The sequence below is a fragment of the Stenella coeruleoalba genome (assembly GCF_951394435.1).
Source record: "Stenella coeruleoalba genome assembly, chromosome: 14".
Lineage (NCBI taxonomy): Eukaryota > Metazoa > Chordata > Mammalia > Artiodactyla > Delphinidae > Stenella > Stenella coeruleoalba.
Window position 1 is genome coordinate 79304712 of NC_137160.1, and position 18471 is coordinate 79323182.

An 18471-nucleotide genomic window follows, 5' to 3' on the forward strand; every position below is an offset into this window, starting at 1 on the left:
ACGCAAGTCGTAGTTCCCGTCAACATGTAAGCAGAACACCAGCCAAGTGGATGCAATTCAATATGAGTTAATAATGCTAAACTGCTTGGGATGTTTGTCTTTCTTTTCTATCTTGATGACACCTGGGTGATTGCTACACACTGTCAGACAACTGGCAAATCCATTCATGTTCTTTTGCCAGTTCCGTCCCATTTCTGACACAGTCTCCCACCTGCATGCCCAGATGCTAAGCTTATAGTCTAAGATGCCACTCCTCCGGGCCGTCTACAACATTTTCAACCTTTTATTCTCACCCTCTGACAGAGTGAATTCAAGGAATTCAGACACACGTTGACATCCTTCTGCTCTGTACATTGGTAATTGAACGTCCTCTGGCTTCATATGCCGACAGTAGCATGAATTATCTCATTCTTTCTTGACATGTTCCTTAGCAACTCACTCTTGGAAAAACACCAAAACATCCTTTATCTCAGTTATTGGACTGCTAGCTCCTTGAGGTCAGTCACCGCATCTTCTGGTTTCTCAGCTTTTATGCTCATTAGAACTTAGCACATGCTCACTGATGCTTCCAGCAACATTTACAGTGGTTTGTTATTATTAATAATGATGAAATATATTACTGTTAAAAGCATACTTTATCGCATTTTTATAGCATTTTGAAGTTTACTAATGCATTCCCTCATTATTTCATGTAATTCTAATATGTCACTTTTGGCAAGTCACTGATAATGAGAATCACCTTGGGTGTATTTCAAACATACACATTCCTAGGACCTACTCCAAACCAGCTCTAAGAATGGAATTTGGAAGTCCAAATGTTTAGCCCTCTCCCAGGTGATTTTTATGATTATCCAGGCAGGGGAACCATGAGTGTGGTGGCTGTGTATGTGGGCTTGGAAGTCAGCTTCTGTGGGACCCTGCATACATCTCTACAGATTGCCAGGCCCTAGAGTTGCCCCATCCGTAAAATAGGGCTGCTGAGACCAATACCAAGAAAACCAAATGAGAGCAGGTGGGTATGACACGTGCTCAGTAGGCAGCAGCTGCTACACTGATTTATTTTTCCTTATGGCAGCATAAAATAATAGCTAAGGGCATATATTGGGGTTCAAGCCCTGTCTCTTGTACTTATGACCTGAGTTGCCACTAAGTCTCAGGTTCCTCATCTGTAAAATGGGGATGATGGTGGACACATCTATCTCATGGGACTGTTTTCAGGGTTAACCTAGTTAATAGTGGAGAGCAGCACATGGTGTGTGCTCTGTCAGTGTTAGACGTGGCAGTCTTTACATCCATTTCATAGAGGAGGATACTGGTAGCTGCTATGAGGAGAAGGAAGACTTCAACCCTGTCTCCCTTGCCTAAACTCTGGGCTCTTCCCTCTTTACAAAGCTACCTCTTCATGCCAGTCCTCCCTAGGACTTAAAACCAGGTCAATGAATGCTTATCTCTCTTTTGCCTTCAGGGCACAAAGGATCAACTCATCACCCAGGCCCGCCAGCTCTCCTTCCTTGCAGCCCTTCCCCCGTTCTCTCTGCCCAGAGCTGGGCCCCACTGCCATTTTTCAGAAATGTCATCTTACTTGGGCACCAGACTCCGATGCCCTAATACAGAGTGATTTGGGATTCCCGTCTCATCTCTGTCTGTCTGCTGGCATCTGGGCAGACACCAGAACAGACTCATCTAATTAGTGGCCTCGCCTACTCTGGGGCTTGGGGCCACTGGTGCGCGGCTTCCACATTTCCCAGGCAGAGACGAGACGCCTCCTCAGATGGGCCAGCAGTGAAGGCTTCCTCACAAAGGCCTGGGAGGAAAGGGATTTTCCAGATTCTGGAGCAGGGAGTTGAGAGCCTGAGCAGTGGGGACTCAGAACTGGAGCTTATGTGGGTGTGGCTACTGAGAAGGACATCACCACACCACTCTGAGCCTCACTGTCCTTATCTATAAAATGGGAGGATAATTGTCCCTACCTCACAGACTTGTCGGGATTGTGTATATAGAGTGACGATCTCAAGATCACTTGGCCTCTGCCTCATTTCTCACTCTTGCTTTTTCTCCCCTCTCTCCAGACTCTTTAATGATTTGGTTAGAGAGGGTGATATGGTAGTGATTAAGAGCACACACACTGAAGTTACCTGCTCAGGTATTAATCCTGGCCCTGTCTTCTTCTGCTGTGCTACCCTGGGCAGATCACTCTCTAGGCCCAGTTTCCTCATCTGTAAATTGGAGGAGAAAATCCTGGACCTGCCTTGTACGTTTGCTATGTACATGATTCTAAATGGGATCAAGTGTGTTGGCTCATAGTCAGTACTCAGTAAACATCCAATATCATGATCATGAAGCAAGAATGGGGATGGGTGCCTAGTCTGCCCAGCATTTCCCTTTTTCATATGAATGAGAGCAGTTTTCTCTCCCAGGAACCTCATTACCTATGTGCTTCGACAACTTCGGAACTCACCTCATGGAGACCTTTCTCTGCAAAGCGTTCCCTGTTCTCCCCGTGCTCTTCCTTCAGCTTTCTGGGCTTCTCCATCAAATCTCTTTGCACGTGGCATTATTTGCACAGAGTCTGCTCCCCTGTTGGGCTTCGATGCCTTGGGGCGGGGCTCCTGGGTTGATATTTGTGTTTTCAGTACCTTGGACAGCACAGTGTACCTATTTGAAACTTTGTTGAGACAATGAATGAGGACACTGACAACCTTAAAGCAGTGCTTCTCCGAACTTTTTCTACCATAATCAATGGTAAGAGATGCATTTTACGCCACAGCCTGGTGATGTGCATGTGCACACATACAGTGGGCAACAAAACATTCATATTTGTTTCATATTTCACTACACACAATGCACTCTGATGATTTCTCCTTTTTTCTTTTCTCTCCTCATCTATTTAATTTCTTAAATTTTGTCTTTGAGCTACAGAATTCATTTCAGAACTAATTGTTCTGGGTTGAGAAGCAGTATCTTGTAATGCTAAGAGCATGGACCATTGGAAACAGATAGATTGGGGTTTGGATCCCAAACCCACAACTTAGTGATTGTGTGCCCTGGGGACTTCATCTTACCTCTCTAAGCCTCAATTTCTTCATCTGTAAAATGGAGCTCATGCCTACTTCTTAGGTTTCTTGTGAGATTTTAATGAGATAATATAGGTAAAGTGTTAAGCACAGGGTCTGGCATCTAGTAAGTGCTTAGCAAATGGTGGTCATTATTGGAACCAGTCTTGGACTCTTTGTATGACTTTCCTCTTTTCCCTCCCAGTCATCCCAAGTCTCCTTATTCTACTGATCTTTCTCCTTAGTCTTATCTGCCTCTCCAAGGCTTAGTCACTGGCAATGACCTCCCCACTCTCGGAGGCATAAGAATGAGCCACGAGTCCCAAGCGTTGTATCCTGACTCCAAAGCATGCTGAGAGGTGATTTGATGGAAGACAGCAGAAGCCCCATCACTTTGACACAAGAGGTGAAGGAAATAACCAGTGGTATGGAATCTGCTGTCTCCCTCGTTCCTCCTGGTGCTGGTGAGAATTATTCAAAGATCTTATTGGGACACCTCATCTAATACCTCCTCCAGGGACTTGATGTAGCCCGAGAACTTCTCTCCCACTCCCTTACCAGCCAGCAATTCCAATGCACAGGACCCTGGACAACATGATAGAGAGGATGGAGATTGCTAAACCACCATTACATCAGGAATGCAGTCAGCTGTCTCTAGGGCCTCAAGATGCTTGACCATCCCTCTGAGCCGCACATTTGTTGCCAGAGAATAAGTTACCAAAGCCATTCAACATCACTCCAGTTCTGCCCCGCTGTATTATCTCCTTAGCCTGGAGATCCCATGACTCACAGACCAGTGCTTCTGGCACAATAGCTAAGGTTCCCTCCCGTCATGGAGGACGGGCCGGTGCCATGGCAGTGTTCACGTGGTACTTAGCGTGGTGATTGAGTCAGGAGGACCTGGTTTTACACAGCCTTTGCCACCAACCAGCTGTGTGACCTTGATCAAGTGGCTTCACTTCTCTCTCCCTCCATTTCCTCATTCGTAGAATGGGAACATTAATAATATCTAAAAATACTACCTGTTCGGGCTTCCCTGGTGGTGCAGTGGTTGAGAGTCTGCCTGCCGATGCAGGGGACACGGGTTCGTGCCCCGGTCCGGGAAGATCCCACATGCCGCGGAGCGGCTGGGCCCGTGAGCCATGGCCACTGAGCCTGCGTGTCCAGAGCCTGTGCTCCGCAACGGGAGAGGCCACAGCAGTGAGAGGCCCATGTACCGCAAAAATAAAATAAAATAAAATAAAAATACTACCTGTTATGTTACGTGAGAAAATGAAATAATGCAAATTAAGCACCTGACACTTTTGCGTCTCAGTAAATTTCACAGTCCTCCTCCTCACTGTTGTTGCTGCTGCTCTTGTTTTAATTAATGATCATCACAAATTGACACTTTAGCTTCTGAATTAGATGCAGAATATACTTAACATGAAGAGTGCTTGAGATACCATGTCCTCTTGACAAGAGAGAGCCCAATTTTCCTGTGGACTGGCAGTCTCGTTACCTCCTAGCAGAAGGCTTTTGATGCATCAAGATGTGCTTGAACTTAGGCCTGCCAGGAAGAAGGAAGCAGTTCTTTCATTCCGGGTACCCGTTGGTTTCTAAATCCTGCTAAATTGGGCTAGAATAGAAATAGTGGCTCAGAAAAGAAACACATGCCCTCATTTCCTTTTTTCTTCTATGGCCTCAAACTTTTCTCTCATCCCCCAAATGGACTATTGCACTGCTATTCTGCCACCTTCCCTTGCTCTATGAGTTTCTTAAGGCCAGATGCTATCTCTTGTTCGGCCCCAGTGTCAAGGAGAGTGCTTAGCACTTAGCAGAGCTCTGTGTGTTGTGGCTCAGCCTGTGACCTCCTGGTTATCTGGGATGTCTTTGTCTCCTCCACCACTGCCCCAAACTCAGCCACATTTTTATTTAACTAACTTGTTTAAAAAGAAGGACTTTAGTGAGTAATATCACCTATTCTCCCTCTCTCTCTCTCTTTCTTAGTGATGCCAAATTTTAGCAAATTCAGAGATGAGGTGGCCCTGTTATCTTCCAGAACAATCCTCTCAAAGTAGAATTTGATATTTAGAATTTAGATCTTCTAAAGGTCTAACGGAAGAAATCTTAAGGACAGATTATTCATGCCAAGCTTGTTAGAATTTTTAGATACAAGTGGTCAAACCTTGCTCTGTGTATGGTTCCATCATAAGCTTTGAAAGAAAGAAGCTCATTCCCTGATCTTGCTTAGCGTTGAAATGACCAGGGGTAGGAAAATACAGCAGAAAGGATGATAGCAGTTTGAGGACCCACATAACTACCACGCAGGGCAAGAAATAAAACCTTGCCAAACTCCAGGAACTCCCTGTGTGTACCCCCTGCCTCCTCCCTAGAGTTAACCCCCTGCCTCCTCCCTAGAGTGTTGTCTTTTATTGAAATCACTTTGTTTTTCCTTACAGTCTTACCGTTTGTGTTTGTATCCCTAAACAATATAGTTTGTTTGTCTACTTTTGAACTTTATATGATGGAATCATACTCTATGTATTCTCTTTTTTCCTTCTTTCACTTAATATTATGTTTGAAAGCTCCAACTATGTTGTTGCATGTATACTATTCTGTTCCGTTTCATTGCTGTAAAATTCATTGTATGAATATACACAGTGCATTTATCTATTCTGTTGATGGGCAGTGTCATAATTTCTTTACACGTTAAGGTGGTTGGTGACATTTCCTGTTCTAGATAATGATGTGATGAATATCTTTACAGACGTCCGTAACAATTTGCTCGGGACAAATTCCTAAACATAGAATTTTTGGATCAAAGACTCTGGCCATTTTTTAAGCTTCCTCCGGAATGGTTGTACCAGTTTGCACTTCCACCAGCAAAGTACACTCCTGTCTGTGTCCTCACACTCTTGCCAACGCTAGCTTATTTGCATTTGTTTTAATCATGCCAATTTAATAGGAATAAGATGTTTTCTCTAGATTGTAGGAATTTCCATTTCTTTGAGTATAGTGAAGCTAGGCATCCTCCCTCCTTTATGTTTATTGGCTATTTGTATCTATTGTTTCGTGGATTGTCTTTTATATCTTTTTGCCATAGAAAACGTTGGTGTGTGTGGATTTTAATAACAGTTCACGCTGGGGCTCAACTCATTTAGACACGTTTCAAGCCGGAGCATTTGGGAAGTACAGAGTAAATGGGGGAGAGGGAGGACGCTTCTTTGTGACCCATAGATCTCAAGTGGATCTGCCAGGTGGAGAGTAATTTGGAAGTTATTGTTCAGAAACCAAAGAGGACAGTTGTGCATTCAGCCCCATGCTGGGGAGGAAACAATGCTTCCTGGACCCGAGGCCATTTGAGAACAAGGGGCCCTGCTCTAATTGAACCTGGCTTCCACCTCCTTTGTGCCCAAGGAGTCTCTTTATGATTATGACTGCCTGGGCCTCAGGAGCGAGATGGGGGATGTGGAAAAGGAGAGAATAGGTATAGCTTGGCTTGAAATTTAGGAGTTGAATTACCAGCACCCCAGACTGAGTTTACACTATTTCCTTTTGTTCTTCCTGTCCTCATCCTTTCTTCAGCCAACATTATTGAACTCCTACTATATGCTAGGCAGTACATTGGGCGTTAGAGGTCTTCTACTCTAACCCTGCAGTGTTTCCCATCTCAGCAATTGGAAAGTCCATCTTCCCAGTTGAAGTGAAGAAGCTGGGGGTCATTCGTGACTCTGCCCTTTCTGTAATATGTTACAGCCTCTCCACCAGCAAATTCTTTCAGCTTTACCTTCAAAATATACCCACAATCTTGAAAATAACCCAAATGTCCATCAACAGGTAAATGGATAAACAAATTGTGGTACCTCCATGCAATGGCATCATACTCAAGAATGAAAAAGAGCAAACTATTGGTATGTGCAACAACTTGAGTGGATTTCAAAATAATTATACTGAGTGAAAGGAGCCAGATGCAAAAGAGTACTATATGATGCTATTTATATAAAATTCCAGAAAATTCATACTAATCCATAGTGTTGGAAAGCAGATCAATGGTTGGGGGTAGGAGGAGGCAGGAGGGAGGACCAAGGGCGCGAGGAGACTTTGGGGTGGTGGCGGATGTGTTCATTACCTTGATTGTGGTGATGGTTTCACAAGTGTAACATATATCAAAGCTTATCAAGTTGTATTTTAAGTATGTACAGTTTATTGTATGCCAGTTCTACGTCAATTAAGCTGTTAAAAACATACCCAGAATCTGACCACTCCTTACCATCTCTGTTGCTACCATTTCATCTCTCACCTGGTTAATTGAAAGAGCCCCATGCCATGCCCTTCCGGCACCTGCCCTTGGTTTCTCACACTCTCTTAACAAAGAATTCACAGTGATGCTTTTAAAAGGAAAGTGAGGTCATTTCACTCCTCTCTTTAAAGCCACCCAGTGGCTTTCCATGTCTTCCCATCACACTGAGAGCACTTACCACTGTCTGACATACTGTGTGCCTGGTGAGTTTATTGTCTGTCCTCCCACCACAGTGACATGAGCCTTATGAGAGCAGGTCCATTTTTCTCCATGCTGTATCTCCAGTGTCTGGAACAATATGCATCACATAGAAGGTGATCAATAGATATTAGTGGAATGAATTAATAAATATGGTCTCAGACTCAAAGAGTTCCCAGACTACTGAGGGAGATATGTGTAAATACAGTTAGAATATAGGGCAATAAGTTCTATGATAAAGGGACCCCCAGCAGAGGTACCTAAACTTTCCTGGGGTGAAGTCAAGGATGGCTTCCTGGAGGAAGTCGTATCTAATCTGAGACCTGAAAGACATGTAAGATGCCTTGGGGAAGAGGACACAGTTCCTGCCTTTGTGGAATTCTACTGGATGAGCAAATATACAGGCATATATCACATCATGTGATAAGTGCTTTGTGGGGCTAAGTATGGGGGCTGAGGAGAAGAGAGGTGAGGCCTAACCCAGCCTAGGGGAGGGTCTGACAAAGTTTCTTATAGTGAAGCACTTCCTGGTTGGGATGTATCACATCCCTTCACCCAGTCTCCAGAAACCCACATTTGGGAGACTGTTGCCTGGATACAGACAATTGCCATAGGAACCAAGGAATTGATCCAAGATTTGAGAGATAACCAATCATCACATTTCCCCATCATGTTTGCTTCCTTTTTATGTAAATTATACTGCACCAATGTCCATCCAGTCTAGTCATTTTCCACCCTTTCTGTGAATCACAGTTGCTGGGGAGCTTTAAAAAAAAAAGATAATTTAGTTCTACCCCAGATTGATCAAGTCTAAATCTTGGCAGGGAGTAGCCTAAACATGGGTATTTTAAAAAAAACCCTGTGCGCCTAGAGAGCTGAGAATGACAGATGTAATTCAAGGGTCAGGAAGAGTTGTCTTACGTGGAATCTAGTCATTCATTTATTCCTTCATTCCATTGCTGCCTCAGGGCCTTTGCACTTTCCTTTCCCTTCACCCAGAATATTCTTCCCTCGGGTTTTTTTTGTTTTGTTGCACATCTACTTGCTTCTCATTCTGTAAGTCTCGGTGAAAATGTTCGTTCTTTAGGGAAGCTCTCTCTGACCCTCTCCTCTCATTATCTAAAATAGTTTTCATCCACTTGCTCCACCCTGACTCTTATCTCTCTGTCACATCACCTGGTTGATTTTCTTTACAGCACTTATCATAACTTGAAATGATGTTATTTACTGCAATATTCCTAACACTAAAGAAATGAACCATTTCAGTAAAGCCTGGAAAGACCTGACACACATAAAGCACAGTGCTCTACACATGGTAAGGATTAGGAAATGGTTGCAATTATTATGAATGGATTAATTAGTTATTTGGCATAATATACAGGATTGTGTTGAAAAGAATTAGCCCTGGCAGCATAGGAACTGTTATGAGACACTACCTCATTTTTTATTGACCAGTTTGATGTTAAGCTCTTTGGAGGCCGGGGCTGTGTCTTGTTCATTATTGTTCATCCAGAGCTTAACACAGTGCCTGTCACATAAGAGGATGTTTGGATTTAGCAACTGTTTCATTGCAAATAATGGAGTCCCCCTCAAGCTAGTATAAGCAGAAAAATGAATTTATTGGAAGGACAACAGGGTCTCAGAGAACCCAAAGGTGGGAAGGGGAGTTGGGCTAGCAAGGAACTTGAACCAAAAAAAATAGAAAATGACCCAGCAGTTCCCCCTGTGTTTCTCTAAGACTGCATGATATCTCTTTCTGTCTCTTTGCAAACTGGCTTCCTCTGCTCTGTGGGCACATGGATGTCCCCAGCCCAGGCTTTACAGTGCTTTCCACTTTGAACATCACACAGAGATTAGCATCTTGATTCTAAATTCCCAGGGAAGAGAAAATTTGATTGGCTTTAACTCCTGCCAGGCATTTACTCTTGGGCCAATCAACTGGTTTTAGGGACAGGGGAATGGGATCATGCGCCGTGCTGCTCTAAAGATGGGAAGTATCTCTTTGCAGTATGGAGGTCTTAGCTCAAATTCCCCCCTGAAAGCAGAGCTTATGAGAAGGGCTCGCATGCAGGTGGTTTGGTTGGAAAGAGATGCTGGGGAATAGGAGAGGGGGAACTTGGAAGAGTCAAATAGAGAAGGATGGCAAGCCAGCCCAAAGGTGTGTTAGTGAGCTGGTATGGGAAGCTGAGGCCCATGCTCAACAGAGATCCCGTGTGAACCATGTGGAATGCACCTCAGAGATGCCCTCCTGAGACTGGGCGAGGGAGGAATTTATTCATCAGCTCCTTGTCTCTGTTGGTCAAAGGTTGCCCCAAAGGGTGTTATCTTCATCTTATTTCCAGTTTTGTACTTGTACCAGAATGGCCCTTAGATCAAATCCTTAGAGCAGAAAGCAGGAGGTACGTGGCTCAGCTAAAGCAAGGTGCTATCAGAATATACCTGCGAGCAGGTGGTTTGCTGCAGCAATGACTAGAGGTGGGCCAAGAGGATGTGAGATGTGAAATGGAGCAAACAAGTCGTCCAGTAAGGAGGTATGGGCAGGATGTCTAAGAAGAGAGTGTAAGTGTGGGTGGAAATAATTCATATCTCTAGTATCTGCTCAATGAATGTTTTCTGAGTGAATAAATGAAGGAAAAACGATGGAAAGATTCTTGGAGAAAGCAAGATTTTAAGACCCCCCCTTCAGTGTCTGAAGGATGAGACCAGGGACCGTGTGGATACTGGTCATCTATTCTCAGTATTTTTCCACTGAGGATGATCAATTTTATTGATAAGTCTGTGATGTCATAAGGAAGGTAGAAAATATTGCCTTCATTTGGGGATGAAGAACAGATCTGGAGATGGCGAGCGCTTTAGTATGGGTGCACGGTGTCAGCATCTGGGCCAAGTTTAGGTTTTCTGTCTGCTTTAACCCCCTGAAAGTTACATGGCTGCAGTTAGACTACAAGGATTCGGGAAATACCAACTTCACCTCCGTGTTCGTGCTCTTCCCTCTGGGTATAGTTCAGCGCGTGAATACAGCGGTCATTAGAACCTAAAGCAGTTTCTAATTTTGTTTCATTGTGAGTGTGAATGTGACTCTCAGGACCCATCCCTGTGGCCTTAACTAAACTTACTCTTTCAAGCTATGAAGAGACAAGATAAAGATCTAAATGGAGACTCCAGGTGGTGGAAGGCTGGGCTGACTCAGCCCGATAAACCTGCCATCAAAAAAATCAATAGAGCTTTCTCAAGGGTTGCCATTATCCAACAAGAAAAAAGTTTCAAAAATAAATTGCCGCGTGGCATAAAATCAGATTAAGTAGATAACGGGTTTTGCCGGCTTTGGGGCCTTGTTGGGGATGGCGCAGGAGGGAGAGAATTAGCAATTTAACGAGCTCAGTCCTGTTCCTGCTCTTGCTATTCAAGCATTTACTCCTGACTGAACAGGAGAGGGAGAGCAAAGGTGAGAAAACAAATTCCAGTTTCTGCCTGAATTTCATCCCACAGCTGACCCAGCCCAGCGCTGTAGGGTCAGCTCACCATCGTTTGCTGGTGGACTTACAGAGAGTTCACTGCCCTAGCCTTGAAGTCATGGGTCTTAACCAGGCTTCACCATGCCGTGTGACATGAGGCAAGTTATTTCACGTGTCTATGGGCCTCAGTTTCCTAATCTTGAATTGGGCTTCCCATTGACTGAGGCCTGAGGAGAGTTATTCCACAAGGGAAACTGTTGTGTTGTTAGGAGAAATGAGGATGGATATTGGGCAGTAACAAACCATAAGTGTGTACCAGTTACAAATCTGACTCTTTCTTCTTTGACTCTGACAAGGTCAGAGGCAGTGAGACCCAGCATGGTTTGAGTCTGTGTTCTGTGGGTCCTAGGTTGTGCTCACAGATTGCGGTTTGTCCTTGCTCTCTCTCACTTCTCATCTGTCTGTCCTTTGGGACTGCCTGCCCTGCAGATTTCAACCTCCAGCATCAGATGCAAAGACAACAACGGCCTTATGGAGACTGTTTAATCAGTCACAACTGAGTAAGGCCACATGCCTGGGACGAATTCTTTAATATATATATACATCTCCCAGTGGGCCTGCTTCTTGGATTGAACCCCAACTGATACACCTACGAGGGAAGTTTTATTCCTGAGAGATGCATGCTTGGGGGTCTTATCTTGGATTCCCCCAGAGAAGAACCCTGATATAAGTACTTGGGGGCAAGTAGTTTATCTGGGAGCTAATCCCAGGAAGCAGAAGTGAAGGAGCAGGGAGAGTGAAATCAGGAAATGATGAAAAGCCAATAAAGAATTCATGATTTACAAGCTCCTGCTGTAGGCAGTGGGGCTCAAGTCCATCAGGGCATCTGAGAAGTGTACACACTGTCTCCCAGAAGTCCCCATTTAAAGCATGGGAGGCAGGACAGCTGAGTTATTTATCCGCTGACTCCAGTCACCCATATGAGGGTTTCCCCGAGGGTGTTAACTGCCCCACACTTTCAGAATTCACCTACTTGAGGCTGAGCGGGTTCTTGTGGTGGTAGAGAGGGCATCGAAGCAGGGAGGTTCTGGATTCTGGGAGGAGCTTGAAGCTGAGTGGTGTCAGTGTGCCCAGACTGCTGGGGCCACAGGCAAGGGTGAGCTGAAAGGCTGTGACGTGGGCACCACAAGCATCTGTTATCCCTGGCAAAGTCGTTGTTTGCAAGATCAAGTCTCATAGATGCCATCGGGTCAGGAGGAGACAAATAAGATGGCATTAAAGGTATATTTAAAAGCCAAAATAAATAAAAGATCTAGAGCTTTCTAATGTTCTATCATGAGATCTCTTATGGACACACACACACACACACTTTTCCCAACTCTCACTTCACCATCTCTTTAACTCCTAAATTACTTTCCTGCATTGCTCAGAAAAAATTTTTTTTTCTGCAGCCCTGTTCTTTGCTGAGGTGGATGCTTCTCAAACTTTCCAAGCAGCCCTTTCTAGCCAGCCAAGTGAGGGCTATAAAAGGGTCCACCTATGGCTTTTTAAAAGTAAAAATAATGCTTCATGTTTTAAAAAATGTTTTAAATCTGATATACACGTTAAAAATATGGCAGCTCATCATTATGGGGGGCAAGACCATGACTAGCAAGTGGTTATTGGTTGTCTATTCACAGGGAAGGGTCAGAGGCCTGATGGTTTGGGCCATACCTGTTATTTAATGTTGCATTTGATTATCATACGGTCAACTGCAATTTCTCATTCCTCTTTTCCCACCCTGTGACCTTCACTTTTTTTTTTTGTTTTCTACTCCGGGCTCAGTGACAAATCAAATAATCCATCCTAGTCTCAGCTTGGGACTCTGATGCCTGTCTGCGTCAGGACTGTGCTACTTTCTAGGTAGGACAGCATTCCCAGTGCGAAAGACTCTGAGGGACAAGCTCTTAGACGCTCAGGGTTTCCATTTTCCAAATGGATAACGACTTGGATATCCAAATGGGTACCAACGACTATCACTTGATGCTCAGAACCTCCCTCCTAGGTGAGAACATCAGTGACAACTCTCCATGAGATAGAGGAGGAAACTGAGGCCCTGAGAGAAGAAATGAATTACCCAAATCCCAACAAAGCATTCATGACCCGGCACATAGTAGGCCCTCAATAATAATTTGGTTATTATGAGAAACAGATAAGTATTGTGATTAAGAGCACAGGCTTTGAGGTCAGATTGGGGTCACACCCTGACTCTGCCTTTCACTAGGTAAGTGCTATTGGGCAGGTGATTTAACCTCTCTGAGCCTCAGTGTTCTTGACTGTAAAATGGGATTAGTAACAGCACTTGTGTGTATGTTGTTGAGAGGATCCAATGAGACCATGAACGGTGTAGAATGTTTGACAGATAGTAGAAGTAACTAATAATGATGATGAAGTGTCCTGACCTGGGCACCTGGGAACTTCGGTCATTCTTTAGCTGCCTGACCTCTGAGAGTTTAGCAACCTTCCCATCCACTGGCAGGTAGACAGGAGCAGAGGGCTCCCAGTCCGGTTTTTCTGGCTTGCTGATAATTGTTTCTTATACAAGCCAGGGTTTTATTGATTGGCCATTGATCTCTGCATGGGACCAGGGAAGTTCTTGGGCCATGAAGACAAAGGCGGCGTTTTCCAGCCCAGGGGTCCCCGGTGGGTATCAGAATGACTGGCCTCTGCCCTGCTTGGGACAACTTCTCAATCAGAACCAGCTGCCCCCGTGGCCTCCTCCCTCTTGTGCCCCTTTATTGCTTCCATCAGCCCTTCCCCTGCTGGCTCCGTTTGACCTTTCATAAGGGCGCTTTTGTGCAGGGCTGCCGATGAGTTGTTGCCGAGTGAGCAGCTCCCCAGGGCAAGCTACCGCCCCAGCCCCTGGCCTCACCGCAGCTTGTAAGGGAAGATTGCATTCTGATCTACATTCCCCGTTTCCATTCTCTATCACCGGGCTTTGGAGACGGAAGGAAGAAAAGAATGTTTTCCTCTCTCTCTGTCTGTCCTCTTCCTCCTCCTCCTCCTGGATTCTCTGTGCCATTTCCTCCTTCCCTTTGCTGTTTCTCTATTCTGTCCTGATGGTCAGTTGCAGAACGTAAAGTCATCTGGCCAAAAGTTCTCACCTAGGTCATCCTCCCTTGGACACTGGGGTCATCAAAGCCTCAGAGGTCATACAGAATTTCCCCAACTCTCACTTTACCATCTCTTTAACTCCTAAATTACTTTCTTCCATTGTTCAGAAAAAAAATTTCTTAGCCCCATTCTCAGGCAAGACACCACCTGAAAGTCAGCAGATGGACTTTGAGAAGAATAAACAAACCCTTTTTCCACAGGCCTTGCGTGATGCCCCCAGTAGATTGTTCTCACCACATCCCGTTCCTGTTCTTTCTCCTCCCCTTTTTAAAATTGAGATAAAAGTCACATAGCACAAAAGTCATCCTTTTAACCATTAAAAGTTAATGGTTTTTAACCAGTGGTTTTTAGTATAATCACAGTGTTTTGCAAGCATCACCAGTATCCAATTCCAGAACATTCTTATCACCCCAAAGGAAACTGCATACCCATTAAGCTGTCATTTCCCATTCCCTTCTCTCCGTGGCCTCTGGCAACCACTAATCTACTTTCTGTCTCTGTGGATTTGCCTCTTCTGGACATTTCCTATACATAGAAGCATACAATATGTGGCCTTTCGTGACTGGTTTCTTTCCTTTTGCATGATGTTTTTGAGGTCGATCCATGTTGTAGCATGAGTCAGCACTTTGTTCTTTTTTATGACTGAATAATATTCCATTGTATAGAAATACCACGTTTGTTTATCCATTCATCCATTGATGGACATTTGGGTTGTTTCTACTTTTTGGCTATTATGAATAATGCTGCTGTGGGTATTTGTGTATAAACATTTGTTTGAACACATGTTTTTAATTCTCTTAGCTAGGAATGAAATTGCCAGGTCTTATGGTAGTTCTATGTTTAACTTTTTGAGGAACAGCCAAACCGTTTTCTACGATACTGTACCACTGTACGTCTTCATCAGTAATATACAAGGGCTCCAGTTTTTCCACACATCTTCTTCAACACTTGATAATTTCTTTTTTTTTAATTATAACCATTCTACTGGGTATGACGTGGTCTCCTGGTTTCAATTTTCATTACCCTAATTACTAATGATGTTGAGCATCGTTTCATGTATTTATTGGCCATTTGTGTATTTTCTTTGGGGAGATGTCTATTCCATTCCTTTGGTCACTTTTAAATTGGTTTTTTTGGGGGGGGTTGTTTGTTTTTACTGGTGTTGTTGAGTTGTAAGAGTTTTTCATATGTTTTAATATATTTAGATACTAGGCAGACCCTTATCAGGTATACGATTTGCAAATATTTTCTACCATTCTATGGGTTGTCTTTTCACTTTCTTGATAATGACTTTTGACGCACAAAAGTTTTTAATTTTGACAAAGTCTCATTTATCTATTTTTTGTTGTTGTTATTGTTACTTGTGTTTTAGTTTTCATATTTAAGAAACTGTTGCCTAACCCTATACTTCTGGTTCCTTCTAAGAGTTTTATACTTTAACTCTTCTAATTAGGTCCTTGATCCATTTTGAGTTAATTTTTGTATGTGTTAGAGTTCCAACTCCATTCTTTTGTGTGTGGCTATCCAATCGTCCTATCACCATTTGTTGAAAAGGTTATTCTTTTCAACAAAATAATTTCACTGTGTCTGGCACATTGGTTAGCACATCATTGGAGTTCTAGAAACATTTCCAAACAAAGAGAAGAAAGACATTTTTTTTAAGTTTTATTTTAACAGGTTTTTTGAGATATAATTCATACACCATACAGTTCACCCATTTAAAGTGTTCAATTCCACTGTTTTCAGTGTATTCACAGAAATATGAAACAGTCACCAGTCAATTTAGAATATTTTTATCACCTTAAAAAGAAATCTACTCTTTACCTATCACCCCTCTCCTCACCCCACCCACAGCCACTGATCTACTTTCTGTCTCTACAGATTCCCTATTCTGGACTTCCGTCTGAATGGAATCATAATACGTGGTCTTCTGTGATTGTCTCCCTTCACTTAGCATGTTTTTGAGGTTCATTCATATTGTAGCATGTGTCAGTACTTCATTCCTTTTTCTGGCCAAGTAATATTCGACTGTGTAGATATACCACCTTTTATTTATCCCTTTGTCAGGTTTTTCCGCCTTTCAACTATTATGAATGATGCTGCTATGAACATTTGAATACAAGTTTGTGTGGACAGAAGTAAGAAAGGCATTCTTGATGTGGAGCTTTTGTCACACAAGGAGACTCCAATCCTCTTGTTGGCATCAAGGTATAAGTTTTCATCATATAGCCTTGTGGCCAGGGGTAGAAACTAATGAGACACCACCTTTTAAGAAGCTTTGACCAATGGCGCTGTGGATGGTGGGTCGGTTAGGGTGGTAAAGGGCCTAGAATCATGTCATCTGCGGGAAAGAGAATGTTATTTTGGGAGAAGGGAAATCCTCGGTGTGGACCAGTGTGGTCCAATCAGACTGAGAGAGTAGGACAGTAATAGGAAATGAGGTCAGAGAGCTGGCCTCAAATGTTTGGAAGGTAAAGACTTTTTCTGTGGTGCTCTTCAAGGAAAGCCTTGGATGCTAACTCCTTCTTGTTCTTCAGGTCTCAGCTTAAAGGTCACTTTCTCCGGGATGTCTTCTTTGAACCTCCTCCTCGCCACTCCCAGGACTGGACAAGGTCGTCACACTCTCTTGTCTCATCTGCAGTTCTCCTTTGAAACCTCTTGTGAAGGCAGGTCCAGGTCCGATTCATTTCCTGGTGTTTCTTCAGTACCAAGAACAGCTCCAGGCTCACAGCAGGTGCCTCATGTACCTTTGCCTGATGAAAGAAGAAACAAATGAGCCAGGAGGTGCAAGTTAAAAAAGAAACGGATGTGGATTCCATCAAAACACTATGTAATATTGAGCCACGTCCAACATGGGCTGCTGTGAAACTGGCTGCTTCAAAAGTGCTGGCCATGGAGACACGAATGGGGACACAAATCCCACGCTTTTGCCTTCAGGTCCTGTGAATTTCCACGACACCAACGCTTCCTCGAACCTGTGGCTTCCTCCTGCATTCATTTTCCTTCCCTCTGGATCTTCCTCCGCTAAGAGGGACCTGAGTGGTTCTCTAAAGAGGAGAATATAATGGAGTGGAATTGATTTTCTATCTGCTGTGAAAACAAATCCTAGTCAGAATATTTAGGAGGTAGCCAGAAGCATAGATTTTTGGCTCTGCTCAAACTCTCAAGTATTTATTTCCTTAATAACACTTACTATTTATTGAGCACTTATTAAGCACGATCATAAACATGACATATAAATCACCCATCCTCAAAACAGCTCTGCTAGGTGGGAATTTTTATCTCCCAAACATGAGAACTCCCTGATTTTTCCCAACCACCTTGGAATTCAGAGCTAATGTCCAACTTCTAAAGGAGCTGATCTAGCCGTGTAACCAGCTTGGTGGAGGCATCTACGGTAGAATCAGTAGAGTGACCCCAGGCAGTGGAGCTGAGTATCTTCTCACACTGTTCAGTGCGACTCCGGTGATTCTGACAAACAGCCCAACACAGCAGATGTGACATCTGCGTTTGACTTAGTTTCGCAACCATATAACACCCAGAAAGCTCCGGCAAGCAAAGGTAGGGATTTAATTTTCTTATCCGGGGTTTTTTTTTTTTTTTTTACAGTCTCAAATAAAGGGAAGTGACATTCAGAAGTACCTCCTAAATCATTGGAAAGAGATTCAATTATGTTTGCTGTCATTAGTGTTAACTGTACTTTGAGGAATGCTAATTTTCAAAAAATTGGTTACCTGAATATGATTAAAAAAAAAGTCTCTCCCTAATCGAGCAAGCAGTAGTTCCCTTAAAATTTCACTGGTGGAAAAATTCAAGCCCTGAAGCTTAGGGTTTTCTCTGGGGAAATGGGTTATGTTGTATAAGGTCACAAGTGAAAGTGTGAGAGTCCTGATAAATTTTCTTTTACATAAAATAAAGCAAAGGTGGCATCTCAATAAGGAAATCATCAAAGACAGGTTATGCATATTAAATTATTGATAACAGGTCATGTATAATGTATCTTCACGCATCATCCTCAGCTCCCTAGATGTGTGGGCCTATCGCTGCAAACTTCAAGGCAACTAGTCAGAGTGGTGGGCATAAGTGTTCTTAAGGAAATCCAGTCTCAGGGTAGAGGCATGTCGAAGTCACCTGTGAGGCCAGGGGCTTTAGTCAGGGTCCCTTTGGTTGGAGTCAACAGAAACCCAGTCCAGCGAGCTCAAGTGCAATTGAGGCTTTACTGTGAGATGCAGACACGTCTCATGGGAATCTAGAGAAAGCAGAACAGGGGACCTCAGGAAGGGCAGGGAGAGTACCTGGAACCAGCAGGATGCTGGTTGCAGACAGACTC

The 18471-nt window shown here is 43.6% G+C and overlaps 1 protein-coding gene across 10 annotated transcripts in view; it reads left to right on the plus strand.

The window, feature by feature from the left end:
• The window catches only part of SUDS3 (SDS3 homolog, SIN3A corepressor complex component), a 597049-nt gene that overhangs the window by 392240 nt on the left and 186338 nt on the right, over window positions 1-18471 (plus strand). For all 10 annotated transcript variants that reach the window (XM_079942615.1, XM_079942614.1, XM_079942613.1 and 7 more), the window contains 2 exons: window positions 16209-16349; window positions 16679-17702. The gene's annotated coding sequence lies outside the window, so the exon portion shown is untranslated. The remainder of the gene's footprint in view (window positions 1-16208; window positions 16350-16678; window positions 17703-18471) is intronic.